General features: G+C 37.3%; 1 protein-coding gene and 1 non-coding gene across 6 annotated transcripts in view; both read right to left on the bottom strand.

Annotated features, from left to right (window-relative positions):
* Nucleotides 1-15,402, bottom strand: part of SLC6A15 (solute carrier family 6 member 15) — a 42,154-nt gene extending 26,752 nt beyond the window's left edge. The window contains exons 1-2 of one of the 5 annotated variants that reach the window (XM_072973314.1): nucleotides 15,196-15,402; nucleotides 14,547-14,751 (exon numbers count right to left, since the gene is read on the bottom strand). The gene's annotated coding sequence lies outside the window, so the exon portion shown is untranslated. Of the gene's footprint in view, nucleotides 1-2,174; nucleotides 2,255-14,546; nucleotides 15,001-15,195 lie in introns of those variants that run through there. The other 4 variants (XM_072973315.1, XM_072973316.1, XM_072973317.1 and 1 more) reach the window with 4 other exon arrangements.
* LOC116282730 (U1 spliceosomal RNA) lies at nucleotides 12,598-12,766 on the bottom strand. The gene has a single exon (XR_004192311.1). It is a non-coding gene; the product is annotated as a U1 spliceosomal RNA (small nuclear RNA).
* Nucleotides 15,403-20,008: the final 4,606 nt, after the last annotated feature.

The following is a 20,008-nucleotide window of genomic DNA, read 5'->3' as shown; positions in this document are numbered from 1 at the left end:
AAGATTTAATGATGAAAATATTTAAAATCCCCAAGACCTCTTCTTATTAATTTTTGTGATGCAAACTCTTCCTCCAGAGTATTGCCAACTAAAAATTGGCATTTGCCATCTGCCTCTATGAGGATTGGATCATGTTAGCACTTGCCATCTAACTCTGCTTGGATTAAATCATGAGCTGCTGCAGCCACTGACCTCCAACACTCCCTGAAAGGAGTTCAGGGTGGAGATCAGGAATGGGGCGCTCTGTGCTCTGGGAAAACTGGCAGAACAGGCCTTCAGATAGTGAGCTATTTTCAGAAGATTTTATGAGCCCTAATTCTTCTGTCTCCTCATATCTAGAAAAGCACTAAAATCATTAACATTGACATCTGCTCTTTCTGACTAGCAGCAGGCCCCTGCCTAAATGTGTGTTTGACATCACATACCCCCTTCACTAAAATCATATATAATACTGAGTTCCCCACTGCCTCTTTGGAGCAGTTCCTCAGAGCCATCTGAGATGCTGACTCCCTGGCTATAGTCCTCATTTTGCCCCAGATGAAACTTAACTCACAACTCTCACGTTGTGTGATTTTATTTCAGTGGACAGTATAAAACGTCTGATTGTCCTTGACCTTTCAGAGCTGAATATTTCCAGAAGTGTAAGAACTGTAAAGTACACAAGAGCTTCACACATATTTTCTACTGGCTAACTTTTTTTTTTCCCTTCTTGCAAAAATCTACTTTGATCTCAGATCAACTCCAATGCATAATGTATACTCTGTTCATTCGTAATTAAAATTTTGTGACTCTTTTTTCTTAATTCTTCCTTTCCCCCTCTCTGACTAAAGTACATCCCTTATTTTATTATTTATAGAATTACAGACACAATTGCTTGCCATCCCTGAAAGTTTGTCTTATGTAGAATTTCTTCTGTTCACATAATCATCCATGAACTCATTTGATACTGTGATGGAGCATTAAGGGACATATTGGAGGAGGGGAAATTTTCCCTCTTTCCCCTCTTAGTTCTTTTGGCTGTTAATTAAAATGATATAAGGCAGATTAACAGGAGAAAATACAATTTATTACTTGCATGGGGAGTCCATATAAGTATGAAGATTTCCAAAGACAGCAAGGCAAGGTGAGGTGTATGTGTGTGTGTATATATACACACACACACACACACACACACATATCATTCTGGGCTAAGAAGAAGAAAGTAGGGACCTCAAGTTTCAAGGGAAAGTAAGGTAATTCACAGGAAGAGAAAAAAAAGAGTTAATGTTTGGTAAACAAATGTTTAAAAGGCCATGAAAGACAATGATACACAGAGAGAGCTTTGATCAAATGGACCTTGTTGGGTTTCTTCCTGTCTACCACACCTAATACTTTACTATAGTTATTTATTGTGGTAGCTCCTTTCTGGGATTGGACTTCTATCTTAAATTATTTTAGGCAGTAAGGTGGGCAGTTCAAAGGTTCTTGAGTCTTTTGGGCTTTGATTGTTTTCAGCCCAAAATAATCACCATGGCAGAGGGGCAATCTTGGGGCAACCTGCTCTGAACCCCATCAGATACAAACATTAATGAAACATACAATATTGGCTTCTAAGGAGCTTATGTCTGATAGAGAGAAAGGCACATCCCACATAACTACACCATACCACACAATTTAAATACCCTCAACATCATTACAACAGGAGAGACCAGGAATGTTGGATAAAAGGGAACTTAGAGTTGGGCAAAAATGGAGAAAGGCCACACCAGACAAGGAACTGCATAACCACATGCAGGAAGTGGTAAAAATTCTTATTTGTCTGAACATTCTCTCAGAAAACTCAAGAAAAATACTGCCATCACCATGGCATTTTGGAATTTGGGAATAGTTTCATGAGCTTAGGGCTTGTGTCTGTTTAATTTGCATTATTTCCTCCAAGAGCACAGTAAATATTAGCTGAATAAGTGAATAAATATAACCATTAAAAAACTGAAATAAGCTAATTTTCCAAATAATTTTTGCTGGAAGAAAACAACCTGACGTATAGGAAATTGTGATTTGTGAGACATGATTATCTACAGGTCTACATTTACTGAATCATCTAATGATAAACTGTTGGCATAATTACTGGTACATGGATAAGAGCATTTGTTTTAATCTGACAAACTTGGAATTATGTCCTGACTCTTACTTACTTGTGTACCTTCTAGTGATTATATCACTTTTAACTTAGTTTCCTCAGTAAAGAGTGGTCTGTTGTTCCTTTTGCTTTTTTCTATACAAAAAGAAAGGTAAGAAATGTGCTGAAGTTTAGAGATACTATTATAGTCAAAACATCATTTCATAAAGAAAAAATCTAAAAGATAGTGTTGCTCAATGAGCCTTCCCCAAATTAGTTATCTCTGAATTGTTGCATTTCTTCTATACATTTCTATTCTTCGCAAGGAAAAAAAATTTAAATGAAAAGTAACATATTCAGACACTGTTGCATGTTTTATATATCCAATGAATAATCATACGAATTTACACAGTATATCTTTTGGCAAAGCTGACATTTAAAAATTCCTATCAGACTACCCAAAGTTCATGTTTCGTATGAAAAGAAATCAATGTCTAAAGTAAACAAAATTTAAACGTGATGTTAATATTTTAAATGCCTAAGATATACTTAACTATATATACAGGTTGTATAATGCAATAATCCTAGATAATTTTATAAATATTTTAAAAAGGGATGTTAAATATGTGTTTGCATGCATTTAGAGTTCCTTTTCTATTATAAGCAAAAAAAAAAAAAGGTGATCATATAGTACATTAATGATGTTACAAGTAAAATAATTTACCCTCTCTTTTCTCACTCTGTTTCTTACCCTCTCCCTCCTGCTGCTCTTGTCTTAGATGGCTGTAGGAAAATATGGAGTGGTTGCAGTTAATGTTGAAATTTCCACAATAACATTTGAGTCTCAGGGGAAAAAATGTATACCTCTTCTTCACTAGGGTTAAGCTCTGTCTGGAGAATTACTTTATTTTACCAATCTCACATTCTCAAATAAATGTCAAATAAATGAACTGAGTGAAGTATGACAGAATAATATTGTATAATAACTACAAATATTTTGTATTATTACACATTTGTTTGTTTCTGTTTGTTTTTCACTCCAAGGCCCTATACTTACTGAGTCAGAGGCATTTCTTTCATATATAAAGACTGCATATTAGCCAAAACTAAAGACATAAATTGAGTTTCTGAATGGATTTATAAGGAATTAGTATATGAGACTACATTTTGGAAGGCAAATTAATTTCAAATTTTCAAGACTTGGCTTTTTTGAAATGTAATGTTTTTATCTTTCAAATAGACTCAGTTCCAAAAGATCAAAGTTCCAAAGCTTGCCTGAAGAACTTAGTTCATAAAAGTAATCCATTAAACATAGATTAAAAAATGTAATTGACCATTACCAAAAATGTATTACTGTTGCTACATCTCGAAGTAGGTAAAGAAACGAAGCAGGAATGCCCAGGAAGGAAGGAAAATAGTGGGTGATGAAGTGTCGGGATTCTACAGGTCATGTAGGCAGCGGGATCATCAAAATCAAGTAACTGCACAGCCCCTGCCACGTTAGCAGCACCCATTCCTGTGAGAGTCAGCTTGGCAACAAGCTACCATCTACTGCCCTCCACCTGTAGGTAGGAGCTGCATGAGCTGGCCTCATCATTATCTGGTAAGGGCCTCCTATCTACAATGCAGCAACAGATAGCTGAGAGCAGGGGTCAACAAACTACTACCCACGTGTCCAATACAACCCACCAACTGATTTTGTAAATTAAATGTTATTGGAACATGGTCGTGCCCTCATATTGACATATGTTCCTTGGCTAATTTTGTGCTGTAACAGCAGAAACACTATGGATTGTAACACCTAAAATATATACTGATACTACAGAAAAAAAATGTGACAACCACTGTTCCAGAGATTAAATCTGAACTCAAGATGCAGAGTGCCCCAGAGCACTTAATCCATGCTCCATTTTATTGGAGTTAATCCAACACTAACTTCTTCTTCACACCGTGTGACAAGACAGAACTCTCCCCATTCAAAGAGGAGATGATTCACTAGTTATTATGAGATTAGTTACTAAGAATCAAAGAGTTTTACACAGAAACAGGGACATGGAGGGGTAGTAGTTGAGAGGGGAAGAAACATAAGGAAAAGATAAATGTAGAATGTATATCAGGAAATAATAGAATTAATAAAACACAAAATACTAAAAGATAAAATAACAGAAGTGTTCCTTAGACTTGTATTTTCAAATAATAATAATAATAATAATAATAATAATAATGCATGTTAGCTAAGGGTCAACATTGAGAAATTACTGGGATAAAGATTCCTAGGAATTTCAAGCAGAAGTAGAAAGGGGAGCTAAAAAGACTTCTCAGGATATTCAACAATCTCTATAAAAACTAAGGGAAAAAATACTTGCTCTCCAATTTTTATACTCAGGTACTTTGTGTTCCAATTATAAATGCCCCAGGCAAATAGTCTCATCCATAAGAGATCTGATGAGTCCTTCTGGAAGGAAGAGGGACCGGCTACGTGATCATGAAACTTAGCCAACCAAAAGAGAAAACAAAGTAAAAACCTCAGAAACAGAGAAGTCATGTTAAAGGATGGAAGTGCATGAAGTGCATATTAATTTAAACAAGGAAATAAGGTTCAAAGTCTGTAAGAATTATGATGGGGAAAAATATAAATTAAAACCCAAAAATAACGTAACAAAATCAGAAATTGAAAGAGATAGAAAGAAATAAAGGTATAAGAATGTCCTCATCTTCACAGAAAGCAATTTAGGATATTCTCTAAATATGATATTCAGTCTAAAGAAGTATAATGACCCCAACCTCCATGTTTTCATATAATCTTTCTTATTCACTTTTAATGGGATCGCGTAGGAATTAATATTTCTTACTAAGAAGAAACGTACTGGTGCCAAACATTTATATCCAGGTTCTAGAGACAGACTGAGTTCAAATCCTAACTCTATCACTTATGGTTTTATGACCTTGGCTAAATTACTTAGTTATCTAACAATAAAGTGCTTGGTTAAATGCCATTACATTGAGAGTACTCGATATGGTTTCTTTTATTATTATAATTATTGTCTCTCTTATGGTTGTATATTACAACTGGTTTGGCATGTATTACTCTATTAAGGATAATTTAAGTCCAGAGCCAATGCTGCATATTTCAGACATTGTTTTAACACCACCTTTTTTTTTTTAAGAAGACCAGTTTTCTATTGCTGCATAACAATTATCTCAATTTAGTAGCTTAAACAAAAATTGAATTTACTCATGATTCTGTGGGTTAGCAATTGGAGCTAGGCTTAGATGACCAGTTGTTTTGCAGGTCTTGGCTTGGGTCACTCCTGCACTCATCTGCCAACTCAAGTCCCGGAGGATGGTCTAAGATGGTCTCACTCACTTTCTGGTAGGAGGCAGCCTATCAGCTGGAGCATTTCGGTTCTTCCACATGCAGTCTCTCCAAAATGCGAGTTTTAACTTGTTCACATTATAAGCTCAGACTACCAACTCTAGCCAAAAGGAGTAAGCCCAACACCCAAGTGCTAGTAAAGCCTGTTTTTGTCATATTTGCTGATGTCTCACTGGCTACACAGCTAAGCCCAGATGATTCCAGAATGGAAAAACTCCTCTTTTTGATGGAAGGAGTGATAAAGTCAAATTGTAAAAGGAATGAGTAGAGGGAAGAGAGAAATATTGCCCAAGCTTTGAAAATAATCTTTCCCATTTGTCCAGTTAGATTTCCCTTCCCTGGATTTTGAATCTTGAGGATAGGAACAAAGAGATCAAAAAGTTGGCATCTCATTCAATTCCAAAGGCGTTACGCCCAGGCTGTAACTACTACTGTAGTCATGGATCCTGGTTCCTAGTTTCCAGAAGTGTTTTCATCCTTGCCCTTTTCCATCCTATTGCCAAGCACCCCATTGTTTCTTTGAACCCCTGTGACCCTGCCAATATTTCTTTTTTTCCCTCTTAGCCAGCATCAGTCTGCAGCTTGCAGACAAAGAACCCTATTATGCACCTTTTGCATATTTATCTATTCTGCTTAAGGACTTACACGAGGAAACGTTGGAAATGTTTCATTATTTACTTTTGGAATTGTTGACATTTTTCTCATTTTTGTTTTGCTTTAAATATCTCCATAGGTAATTTTTCAGAAAAAAAAATCTATCTTCAACACTTAAAACTAGATTCAAAACATTTTTAAATCAACATAATAAATCTCTAACTTGTGGTTCTAAACCCTAACCATGTTTAATGTGTTTTTTCTCTTTTTTAAGATTGGTTCATTGCCTTCCCCTATAAATTTTGAAATTAGCTTATCAATTTCTACCCCAAAAAACAGCTTGTTGGGATTTTGATTGGGATTACACTCATTCAATAGACCCACTTGGGTAGCACTGACATCTTAAAAAAGTTGAATTTTTCAAAAATTGAGTTTCTTCAGTCTATGAACTTGGTAATCTTTCCATTTATTTGTATCTGCTTTAATTTATCTCTAGAAAAAATTGATTTTTTAATACAAGCTTTCTATCTTGCAACAATACTAAATCAAGTTGTTTTTTTCTTAAAGATCCCTTAGAATTTTTATAAATACGTCATTGGTAAATACAGCTTAACTCTCTAATTGTTTACATTTAATTTTTTCTTGATTTATTGTACTGGCTGGGAAATCCACCAAAATTCTGAACAGAAATACTAAGAGTAGACTTCTTCATCTATGTCCCAATGTTAGTGTGAAAGTACTCATACTTTACAATGTTAATTATGAATTTTTTCATAGATGCCTTTTATCAGTTTAGAAAAGATTCTTATTTCCAGTTCAGTATTTTTTTTTGAATCATGAATAATGAATTTTGTCACGTAATTTTCCTGATTTTATTAAGATAATCATATAACTTCTTAATCTATTAATATAGAGTATTACATTGATTGGTTTTGTATCTTTCATTACGGGATAAACTCCACTTAGTCTAGATGTATTACCTTCTTAATATATCACTGAAATTAATTTGCTAATATTTTGGTAAGAATTTTTTTTCAACCATATTCATGAGAATGTGAATCTGTCATTTTTTTTCCTTGTATTTTACCTCTCTGTTTTTGGTGGACTTGTAAACAGTTTTGAAATGGTCTCTCCTTTATTTTCTGAGAGAATATATGTAGTTTTATTTCTTCCTTAAATGTTCGGCAGCACTCACCCATGAAGCCATCTTGGCCTCGAGTTTTCTTTTTTTGAAATATTTTAAATTTAAACGTCCATTTATTTTATTGATAGATAGCTACTTAGGCTTTCTTTTTCTTGCTGTGTTAGTTTTGTAAGTTGTGTTTTTTGAGGAATTTACTTCATCTGAATTGTCAAATTTACTGGCATGAAGTGATTCATAATATTCCTTAGTATTTTTTATTATCTATAGGATTTGTAGTCCTATCTCATTTTTTATCTGTGACATCGGTAATAGGTGTTTTCTCTGCTTTTGTATTGATTAGTCTTGCTAAAAATTTCACTACAAAATTAACTCAAAATAGAAATAATTCACTATAGAATTAATGCAATTCTTACTCCGTCTTTCAAGACTTTTTAAATACTAAACTATTGTTACAACAGCTTTTAAATTTATGTTCTATTAGATATTAACTAACATTTCCAATGAAAGTATGCAGAAGCCTAAAATAGCAGGCAAGCACTTGCGTCTTAGATATGAGAGATAACTCAAACAGATAATGCCTGCACTGGCTAGTTATTGGCAATCTTAATATTCTATAATATAGACCTAGAACAACAGTAGTTTATCTTCCTGACTTGGACAAGTTCAAGTTTTACTGAAAAAAGTTTTCTTTAAATATGAACCAATTCTGAACATTGAATATGAAATTCATTATAAATTCAAATGAAATACATTTTTCATATTCTAATATATAAAGTAAAAAGTAAAGACTATTTGAATAAAAACAAAACGCTGAAACATAATGCAACACCCAAGAAAAAAGTGGCACATGTTGAGAAGTTCGTAGTTATGAAATAATTGCAAAAGGAACAAGGCAAGATTTGAAAACATAATGAAATAATGATTTTGACAAATAATACAAACATTTTTAACAATACAGGATTCATCTTAAGCATTTATTTTGCAAATAAAATCCCCTTTTACATAAAATATTTGCATTAGGCAAAAATGATAACAAAAATTAGAGTTAATCAAAAGGAGGACATTTTTATAAACGATAATACAAGGTCACAATGTACAGTCTGTAATGTTTTGCCCAAAAAGGTGGGCTGTAACACATCTATCAGAATGGCTAGAATAAAATAAGTAAATAAATGATGACACTGAAAGTTGGTGAGGATGTGAAGAAACTAGATTAATCATATATTGCTGATAAAAATGTAAGATAATAAAAGCCACTCTAAAAAGTAGTTGGCAGTTCCTTTTTGCACACTTAGGCATGTATCCCAAAGAAACAGAAACTTATTTTCAAGCAGAAACTTGTACAAAAATGTTCATATAAGCTTTACTCATAATAGCCCCAAACTGTAAATTCCCTAAATATCCTTTAGTGGATGAATGGTTAAACAGACCGGAGTACATCCATATGATGCCATATCAGCAATAAAAAGGAAAGAACCACTGATGCATATAACAACCTGGATGGACTTGAAGGAAATAATGCTGAATGGGGGGGCGCAACTCAAAAAGGATACATATTTCATAATTCCATTCATATTACATATGTGAAATAACATAGTGACAGAGATGAACCACAGAACAGTGGTTGCTAGGAGTTAGGGAAGGGAAGGACAGGTGGGTGTGCTGTAAAAGGGGAGCACAAGGGAACTCTGTGAGATGGTACCCTTCACTGTCTTCATTATGACGAAGGGTACATGAGGCTATACATGAGATAAAATTGCAAAGAACTAACATGCAGAAAAAATGACTGCAGAATCTGGGAAAGCTTTATGGATTATACGCGTAACGATATGCTGGTTTTGATAATGTTCTGTACTTTATACCAGACTGTAAACAGGGGAGGCTAGGTGAGCTCCCTTTGCACTTTCCAGTGTGCTTGAAATTATTTCAAAGTTAGTTGTGATTATAAAGTAATTCCCATAAGTTGAAATGTATTTTTTTTGTTAACTTCTATGAACCAAGGACAGATTTTAAACCTTACTTAAGTCTTTCAAAAAGTCTTTTAATTTTTTTTAAATACATAAAGTTTTTTTTTAAACACAAAATTTTATTAACATCTTGAGAACAACTCAGATTTAGGCACTGTATTCATTTCCTGAGGCTGCTGCAACAAATTATTTCAAATGTAGTGGCTTGAAACCATAGAAATGTATTCTTTCAAAGCTCTGGAAATCAGAGATTCAAAATCAGTTTCAATGAACCAAAATCAAGGTGTTGGCAGGTCTGCACTCCCTTGGGAGACTCGGGTTGTGGGGGGAGTTTGTTCTTTCTTCTTTTAGCTTCTGGGGCTGCCAGCATCCCTTCACTTGTAGCCACTTCAGAAATAATTCAGCAAATGGACAAAGGCCATAAAGGGATATTTCACTGAACATGGTATCTGGATGGCAAATGAGCACATGAAATGAGGTTTGATATTATTAGGCATTAGGAAATTCTAACGAGAACTACGAGATGTCACTATATACTTATCAAAATGGCCAAAATATAAGGACAACCAGATTCTGATACAGAGAACCTGGATTATTCATACATTGCTGGTGAGAATGTAAAATGGTACAGCTCTCTAGAAAACAAAGCATGCAACTATTTAACCCAACAATTGAACTCTTGGCTGTTTATCCTAGAGAAATGAAAACTTATGTTCCATAAAACTTGTAAACAAGTGTCTACAATAGCTTTATTCGTAATAACCCTAAACCAGAAACAACCCAGATGCCATTTTAATGGGTAAATGGTTAAACTAACTCTGGTAAAACCACATCATGGAGTACTAGTCAGAAATAAAAACAAACTACTAACACAACAACTTAGGTGAATCTACAGACAATTATGCTGAGTGGGAAAAGCCAATTCTGAAAGGTTGCATATTATATGATTCTACTTATGTAACATTTTTGGAAAGAAAACAACAAACATGAATAACAGGTTAGTGGTTATTATGAGTTAAGGAGAGGATGAGGGAAGGAGTGAAGTGGTTGTGTTTATGAAAGGGCAACACAGGGACTGTTACAGTGATGGAACTGTCTTGTAACTTTGCTTTATCAATGTCAATATTCTGATTATGTTGTATAGTCTTGCAAGATGTTACATTTTCAGGAAACTGTAAAGGGCACAAAAGAACTCTCTGTTTCTTTTAACTGCGTATTATCTTATATAATTATTTCTTAACAACTAAAATGTGAATCTATAACCATCTTAAAATAATTTTTTTTAAAAAACCTCAGTCAATTCACTAAACTATACATTTTATGCATGTTTTAGTGAATCAACTAAATCTTATCTGCTGCTCTAATATAATTTTATCACTAAGAATGCTAAAAGAGGAAACTTTCCTATAAATTCAGAAACTACAAAAATCATGGAGACAAAACACCCATTGACTTTTATACTTTACTCATTTGACAGCATCTGATGCCTGGATACTGTTCTCCCAGAGCTGTTTATTTGCTATTGTTTTCACTTTAGAATATGTTTAAATCTACTTTAGAACAAATAATACAGTAATATGGTGGGCATAGAGTGAAATATATCTTCCTACCCTTTCTCCCCAGCATATCTAGTCCCACCCCTACCTCTCTGTAAGTCACCGAAGTCCTCAACAGAAATTTGATATATATTCAAACTAGGATGTATATTCAGGCTAATATGTGTTTTCTCCCCCCTACCCAACTTTGTTCTTTTTACACAACTGTAACTATATACTATACATAATTCTGCATCTTGGTTTTCACTTTAAAAGCCTTCAAAAACTTTGCTCTCAATACAATAGCTTATTTTTTAATGATTGTATGATAGTGCATGGTATGAATATATCATAGATTGGCCATTTCTGATAATTTGCATCAATGTTCAAGCAACTAAGTTTGTATACCTGAAATTTGTATATCTGTAGAATAAATTCCTAGAAGTGGAGTTGTTTGATCAAAGGGTACACGCTTTCATAATTTTGGTAAATATTGGCAAATGGCCCTTTATAAAGGTTATCTAAATTTGCACTACCACGAGCAAAGCATGAGAGTGCCTGCTTCCCTCAGCCTTCTTCAATACAGTGAGTAATCTTTTTGATCTTTGCCAATCTGAGAGGTAAAAAAGCTCCCAGCTTAAGCATTCTATTAAAAGATAACAATCTATCTTATGTGAAAGGTTACCTTAGCACCTTAATCATTAGGAAACAAACTGAACTTCAAGACTGAAAATAGCTCTATATTAAATGATACTATGCACTTAAAACTACCCTGCAGCTCAGTCTCTAGGGCTTACTGTTCATGGAGAAATATGAGATAATCATTACTGGTCAAAGTTAATGTATAAGCAGATAAATGTGTTTATTAAAAATTATTTACTCAATACATCCAGAAGAGTAGTTAGGAGTTAAGTTATAGTGCAAACTGGAAATAAATCTAAAGATCCTGCCATGTAACCCTGAATGATTTCACGCATCAGACTACACCCAAGGATTTTTGTTGATAATGCCATCTGCTCAGAAACTATTTTAAAATCGACTCTGCATAGGAATATATTAACATAGTCAATCATGCGTACATATATAGTACTAAAGGGGTTAAAACACTCTCCAAAAGAAGTAAATTGAGAAGTAAAATTTTTCAGAGATTTTGATCACAACACTCTCTTTCAGATCTATCATTCCAAGTTGATAATCTTTTAATTACCTGAATGATAACCCCAGAGTTCACAAGAATGCAAATTTCTTACCAATTCAAATAAAAGTTTTATTTTATGACAGGATAAGCCTATTTTCTAACATGCACACAGTAAAATTTGAACTGTGATCACTGGGTAAATTAATGATTATAGAGCTTAGGTTTTAGGAATTATTCTAAGTTATTTAAAATTTTCAATAACTGACAACTAAGGCATCTCATCTGATTATTGGTATCTCAAATAACTATTATCTTTATAAATTCTTTACTATTTGCTGTGGTTTGAATGTTTGTATCCTCCTTTCATCCCATATTCATACGTTGAAATTCTAACCCCAAGGTGATTGTGTATTACCTTGAGGTGAAGTCTTTAGGGGTTAGTAAGAGACCCTGGAGAGCTAACTAGCCCCTTCCACCTTGTGAGAACACAGTGAGAAGGCACCCTCCCTGAACCAGCAAGGAGGCTCTCACCAGACAAGGAGTCTGCTGGCACCTTAATCTTGTACCAGCCTCCAGAATGTGAGAAATAAATTTCTGTTGTTTATAAGACACCTGGTTTATGGTCATTTGTTACAGCAGCCTGAACTGGATTCAGATAGTATTTGTTATTTACTTTAATTGGATGACACAGCATTTCTTCCTAAAAATACATATAGATACCTTTCTTTTTTCTTCTTTTTTTAAACAGGGGAAAGTGCAAACGCAGTCCTCCCCCCCACTACCACAAATTATGCAGTAGAGTTTCCCACATTTGGAGGAATCGCAGGGGTCAGCACATCCAGAGTGCAATGGATGAGCCTCGCCCTGGGAAAACCACCTTCGTGATCATGGTGTCTCCCCTGCCAGGTAAGTATGTATAAATACTTTTCTTAATGCCATTAATATATGGAATCTTGAGTTACATATAGAGGGAGGACACACTGAATGTGTCACTTAGGGGAAAATGGCCAATGAATTCAATAATATACTGGTAATGTATTTCATTCTAACAGATATACATGGATCATTGGTCATGTAGATAGAAAAAACACATTTTTAGATAGAAAAAATAAAACAGGCGATTCTGATGGTTGAATACTATGAATTTAATGAGATAAATACACACACGCTTTGGTTCACAATCAAGTATTAAATACCTACTACTGTCAAACCCAATACTGGGTATGGAAGATAAAAGCAAGTGTGTATCTCAGAGCCGTTCTTGCAAAAATGAGACTGGGTGGGGTAACAAGCTCTCCATGGGGTTGTTTGTCAGAGAATATTTCCTAAAGCAAACACATTGTTCCTTGTGGTCCGGGAAAGCAACCAGGAAAGGACAGGTATAGAACAGCTTTAAAAACTGGACGATGAGGAGCCCAAATGCAGCACAGTACGTAAACCCTTCAGTCCTCCGGTGTTTCTGGGCAGGAAACCAAACAAACGGTGCACACTAAGACTAGATCTACCTTTAAGACCTGGAGGGAAACGGCCCAACTGGGAGAAACGGTCGCAGTCTCATTTGCATAAGCACCCAAACACTGCTGACGTCACCACGCCCGAGTGCGGACCCCGCCCCGTCTTACTCCACTATTTCCCTGCGAGGGAAGAGAATGGAAGGGGGAGAGGAGAGCTCGGCACCACGGAGCGCGAGCTCTCCGCGAACGCGCGGCAAACTCCGCTTCTCTGCCTAACGGAAAAGAATTCCCGCCCCTGCGGCCTCTGCGCCCGGCAGGGTCATACCTGTCCCCGGGACGGCTCGGGCGTTTTTGATCCATTCATGTTTACAAGGCTGGTATGTCTGCGCCTTACGACTTAAAGTCTATCCTATTCTCAAAACCGTCCTCTGCCCAGGCCGCGCATAGACGGTAGAGTTAACGAAACGTAGAAGGTCTGGGTTTCTAATTCCTACCATCCTCCTTGAAATCCCAGCACCAGCACCCTCACCGCCACACTCTCAAATTCCTGGGTGCGCAGGAACACACAAGCTGTGCTTTCTTCCGGAGCCACGTGCCTTGTGCGGGAGAATGGCCCACTTTAGGACCATTTATCGCAGGATGCCTCAGGCAAAAGGGAACTGGGGTCACGTGAAAACACACCGCCTTCGGTAGTCTCCTTAAGCAGTTGCAAAAGCAACCAGAAGCGAATGAGGAATGAGGTTGGCTCCTCTCCCCGCCCCACCGCCCACCCGCACGAGGATCGGCTTCTAACTCACCTAGAACCTCCGAAGCGCCTCGCTCCGTCCCGACCCTCCCAACTTTCTGATTTGCCCTGGTCAGACCCCACCCTTCAGCCAACCTGACTTGACTGGGAAAGGACTGGTCTCTCGGGGTTGCTGTGGGCAGTTTTCACGACGAGAAGGAAGGATGGCGGCACGTTTCGACCCATGTGCTTCCCGTTACACGCCGCCTCTCGCACCCCCTCCCTCCGACTGTGTACAGGTGCAGGACGAGGAGCCGGGAGGGTCGCCCGCCTAGTCCAGCTTCTCCCATCCAGGGCTTTGGAAGGTGCTCCCTTCACCCCCGGACACAGCCTGAGTCCTTCCCTGGACCCATCCATCAATTCCGCTCCCTTCCCAGGTCCCCAGGCTCCAGGGTGCCCAACGGTGAGCCCCACTCCACCTAAGCCGTGCCCTTAGCGGTAGGAGGGTGTCCTTACCGTCAGTGTGTGTTGGTCGGGCGCCTCTGGCTGTTTCCACGTCCCGACTGTAGCAGCAGTGGTCGAAGGGTTGGGTCCAGGTGGCTGTGACCCAGGCCGCAAAGGAGGCGTCTGGAGAGAGGCAGCAGCTAGCCAAGGGCGGGCCCCGGGACTGGGTGGTGGGGGTCGCTGCCCTGGGGGCTGGCACTGAGCGACTCGTGAGCGCCTGTGTGTCCGCCAGAGAAAGAGCACGAGATGCAGGCGCGCGGTGCGTGCGCGCGGGTGTGTGTGAGTGTGTGAGTGAGGGTGTGACGGAGGCACCCACGTGCCCGGCCCGCCCGAGCTGCGGCGGCCGGCAGGCTGCGGGGGAGAGGCGGAGGCTGCTGGCGGCGCGGGGACGCGAGCCAGGTCGCCCGGCTGGGCGCCGCACCTCCCCGCCCCACCGCCCCTTGACGCAGAGGCCGCTGCGGCGGCCTCGCAGCATCTATCCTCCCAGCGCTCCAGGCCGGGGGCGGGATGGACTTGGGGAAGCCGGCTCCCAAGCAAACTAAACAAATTCTCCCTGCCATCCTGTCCTCCCACAACCTACGCAACCGAAAGGATGGGCACCAGTTGCCCACTGTCCCCTCCCCCTTTGTCTCAGCCGGGATAACAATAGAAATGATCCTACCTCACACGCTCGGACTATTCTCCGAGTTGGTGACAGGACCAGAAGCGGTGGGTGACTCAAAGAACCCTTTTCCCCAGTTTTCTCTCCAAGCCGGCCATTTACTTCTCTCGCAAAAGAAAAACATTCTAGGCATTTGCGTCTCCTTCAAACGGTTACCTGATAGCGCTCAGCGATTCTGGCCAGATTATGAAAGGCTGTTTAAAGGAGCTAGTCCTCACCCTATGTTGGTCCCTTAGCATCCGACTCGTCTCCAAGGGGTCTTATTACAAGATGAAGGCTGACTTACCTCTCACAGCAAGGAAGACATACTCATTAAGCCACGTGGAGAATTCCTAAAATATACATCACTGAACACAAAGCTTAGCCTACTTTTGAAAATGGCCGAATCTTCCCCTTAATAGGGCATATGTTCTAGAGATTAAATTTATGTTTTTAAAACTTTAAAAATTTGAAAGAAATGTAAAATGAACGTAAACTATTGTAGCGGAAAGGTTTAGTGATTGGTGAAGGACATTTTCTACTTCCAGATGATTAATATTACCATTAAAAAATACCTTTGTGCGCTTTTAGGCCATCCAACAATCCCTCAGATTTTGACAGTTTGTATCCAATTAAGATTAAATTAAATAATAAGGCCATTGGAGACAGGTTTTTCACGCAGTGAAAAATCTCCTGGAAAGAAATCACAAGACCTAAATTTCCGGTCAGAACATTGCTACTAATCCTCAGCTTTTAATGCAGCCAAGAGAGCCTTTTCTCAGTCTCTTCCAAATCCACCTTTAAAATACATTTTTTTAAGATAAAAGAAAAAAAAAAAGATTTGATCTTCTGGTTGCCCTTCCCCTGACATGGGTAAAGAAATACTCTGATGCTCCACAGGAAAAACCGGAAACAGTTACAACCAAAATCTTACAGAATATCTTGCATAATTTGCTTTTACTTAACATTTTGGCGATAGGCAAGTATTTCTGTTCATACATATCTTTATATATGTGTGGGTATGTGTATGTGTATGTGTATATATATATATATATATATGTAAATTGAGATACAGTGCAAATAATACCAATAACAACAAGAAGAATTTAAGAAAACAAGTAGAACTACGTTTTCCATAATCAGGATTAGGCTTGTCTGTGGGAAACAAAGTTTTCTGTATACTTGCAGGAATGGTTTACAGCAGTGTTGAGAAGGCTTACTTGACCTTATGCTTTTTCACTGATGTTTGACACCTATCTCAACTACACATACAAAGCTACAAGTCACAAAATATTTGTGGAGTAATATGCTTAAAAATAATGGATACTAATTTATGTCTTGATGCCAATGAGGAGAAATAAGAGAAAGTAGCTATTGAATTTCCCACTAAGCACCCGGGGCTTTAAAATAGCTTATTTAATCATCTCAATTAATTAATGAGGTGATTTTTCCTAATTTAGAGATTAGACAGAGGTGATACCCAGAAAAAAGAAGTTGCAAAAAGTCACACAGCTAGTTCAGTGGCAGAATGGAGATTTAAACCCGGATCTGGCTTTTTTTTTTAAATGCATTCTTGTAAACCCTTAGTGAATGTATAGATTTTAACAGGAGGAAAGTGTAGGATTTCCGCAAAGGCTAAGCACTTTAGAAAATAAGAAGTGGAGTAGGGGTGCAAAGATCCCACGAGGGGATCCTGGGAACTCCAGGCATGGAGGTGAAGAGTACCATTTTAAAATTGTAACAACGAAATCCTTCAAAGATTTCATTGCTCAATTGCTAATATTGTTTAGCTAGCGATTATTGGGTGCTTTCTCTGTCACACAGTGGGATACGGCCACATCGTATTGGTGTGAGAAGAAGAGAGAGCACACGGAAGGGAAAGCAGAACTTGGAAGAGGGTTTCAACCTACAGGTAAAGGAAGACTAGTCTTTTTGGCCACACTGTATTTTTGTATATTAACAAGCATCGATTCAGTGTTAAGTGCGTGCCTTTGCAGTGTGTGCAATAATTAATGTGTCTTATTTCTCTTAACTCTGACCCCAGCCCTGCGATGTAAGTACAGATGTTACCCACACACTGCAGAGGAAAAAACTGAAACTTTGGTTGTCTGAACTCACACAGAAGGCATCTATTAAATACAGGAAATAAATACCTGCCTGTATCTAAATCACCGTCTGAATTTGACACCTACTCTTAAGCAATTAATATTATACTTCGCATTTGAAAAGAAAGTAATAAACGGTCTGAAGGAGAGAATAAGTGAATATTCTCTTTAAGTGTGTGTGGGGTGTGTGTAGGGGGAGGAATCTTGACTTGTCAAGACTTTCTACCCTGGTATTTTTTAAATCAAATCTCCCAAAATGACAATATTATGCAAAAACTCCCAGAATTCAGAAAAACAATGAAAAGATTTAAAAAAAAATTTAAAGCACAATGCTAAAGGAAAATATTGGATCCATTCACATCATGAGATTACATTAATTCATTTTCCTGTTGTTGGAGAGGAAATTCTCCTCTTCCCTTCCAAGTTCTTCTGGCTGGTCTAATAATTAAATGACATGGGATTGATTAACAAGAGAAAAATCAAACAAAGTTTAATAACATGATCGTGATCACTACAGTTTAAGTTACTTTTTAATTATAAATTTCTTTTATATAACAATAGATTATATTTTTAAAATACTTTACGTATGTGGACAAAGAATGTTGCCTACCATTTCAGTAAACAAAGAATAGTGCCTGCTATTCCGATAAACAACGTATGTTGTCCACCGTTAAGCCATTAGCCACCACAGCCACCCTCCAATGGTGCGCCCTGAGGAGAATTCAGAAGGGAGAAAAACAGGAAACATTCTGCGCTGGATATTGGCCCTAGATGGCTAAGATGCCTATCTAAGGGATAATTTAAGTGACCTCCCCAGGCTCTTGCATCTTCCCATACACAGAAAAGCATTAAAATCATTAATTTGAGATTTCTGTCTTTTGTGATTAGCAGTAATCTTTTAATGTTTGACCACCTGTTTTTTCCCAACAAAAACTCCTGTGTCTCCTGGCTCCTTTCTCACCTCTTTGAAATAGTTTTTCAAAGCTATCTGAAAGGTGGTCTCCCAGGCTATAGTGCCCAGTAAGGTCCTGAGTAAAATGTAACTCACAGTTTTTAGGTTGTGCGTTTTTCTTCAGTTGACATACATGTCAGGTATATGTGTGCTCAAGCATTAATCTAGGCCTATGGTTACTTAGAGATGTGAAAACAAAATGTTTTACAGTATTTGTTTTGCCTGCCATGCCTTTTCTGCATTTTCTTTGATTCATTCAAAATCTCATTACTGATTTATTCAAATTCTATAGACTCCATAATCTAATGTAAATTCTTAATTATTATTTTAATACAACAGTGATACCTGCTCATTGAATACATGTCAAAGTATGAACTTGTACATGGTAAGAATTTAAAAAAACTAAAGGCCCTGTGTTTATGTTTGTCTGCCTTCCTGTCAATTCTACAAGCTAGTAATAAATATTGTTAACTGCTTGATATGTAGTCTTACAGAATTTCCTTTCCTTCTCTTTCTCATTCTTTCTCTCTCTCTGTCTTTCTTCCTCTGTGTGTGTGTATATATATATATACAAACACATTTATATATGCATACAATGTACAAATATATAGATTTGTTTGTTTTTATTAGTGTTATTATTTTATAAAATGTGACAGATGACTGCTTTTCTCATTGAAGTATAATCAGAACAACTCAAGAAAGTTAGGTTGGTGCTGTGGTTCTATTAAATTATTATGACACATACGTACTTCAGGCACCTGTAGGACTTCTATGCTGCGATCAGTGGTTCTTTTTTATAAAAATAAATGCTTATGGTTTTCCTCTGAAATCTTAGTAACCCGTTATCCATCTTTATATTTTCTTCTTTCTAAACGTTGATGGCTTCAGGGCTCTGTCCTTGGTCCTTTCCGTACTCTCCCTGGGTGATTTCTTTCACCTACATTTTCTTTCATGTTTGATTCAAATAATGGTGATATTAAACATATGTAATTTTCTGTAAGTAATCTAAAATTGTCACTGACCAAAGGAAATTGATCATAGAGCCAGGGTTCCATGATGGGAATGAAGGTGACTGAAGTGGCAGAAGGGAGGCATCTGGGGGACTTTGGGCACAGGTATATATCCAGCAGTAAGAAACGATTTCAATATTCCTTCAACTGGTACAGCTAAATAATGTATGATAACTGAAAACCGTTCTGCATATTGAAGTAGTTTTTTGGAAATATCCTATTTGTCTTGTTAAAAAAATTCTCTTTCATTGCTAATTTTCTGAGTTTTTTTAGCTTTTTTTTCTTTCTTGTTGTAGTATAGTCAGTTTACAATGTTGTTAGTTTCTGGTGCGCAGCGTTATGTTTCAGTCATCCATATGCATACATATGTTCCATTTCATGTTCATCTTCGTTATAGGTCACTACAAGATATTGAATATAGTTCCCTGTTTAATAAATTTACCAAGTTTTTAAATTATGAATTATTTGATTCAACAAATATTTATTGGGCATGTACTAAATAGCAGGCACAGTTCTAGGTGCTTGAAATGTATCAGTAACCAAAACAAAGATCCCTGCACTCATAGAATCTATACTCTAGTGGGATGGGACAAAGAAAGGCAAACAATTCACAATAAACATAATAAATGATGAAACCATATGATATGGAAGTACTACAGAATAAAAAAATAGAAACTGAAGTAGGCTAAGGGAGTTGGGAGGGTCAGGGCAAGGAGAGTGGATTTCAGTTATATGTAGAGTAGTCAGGATGGGTCTCCCTGGGTTTT

The sequence above is a fragment of the Vicugna pacos genome, chromosome 12 (genome assembly GCF_048564905.1).
Source record: "Vicugna pacos chromosome 12, VicPac4, whole genome shotgun sequence".
NCBI classification, from domain to species: domain Eukaryota; kingdom Metazoa; phylum Chordata; class Mammalia; order Artiodactyla; family Camelidae; genus Vicugna; species Vicugna pacos.
This window is presented reverse-complemented; position numbering and strand designations above follow the sequence as displayed.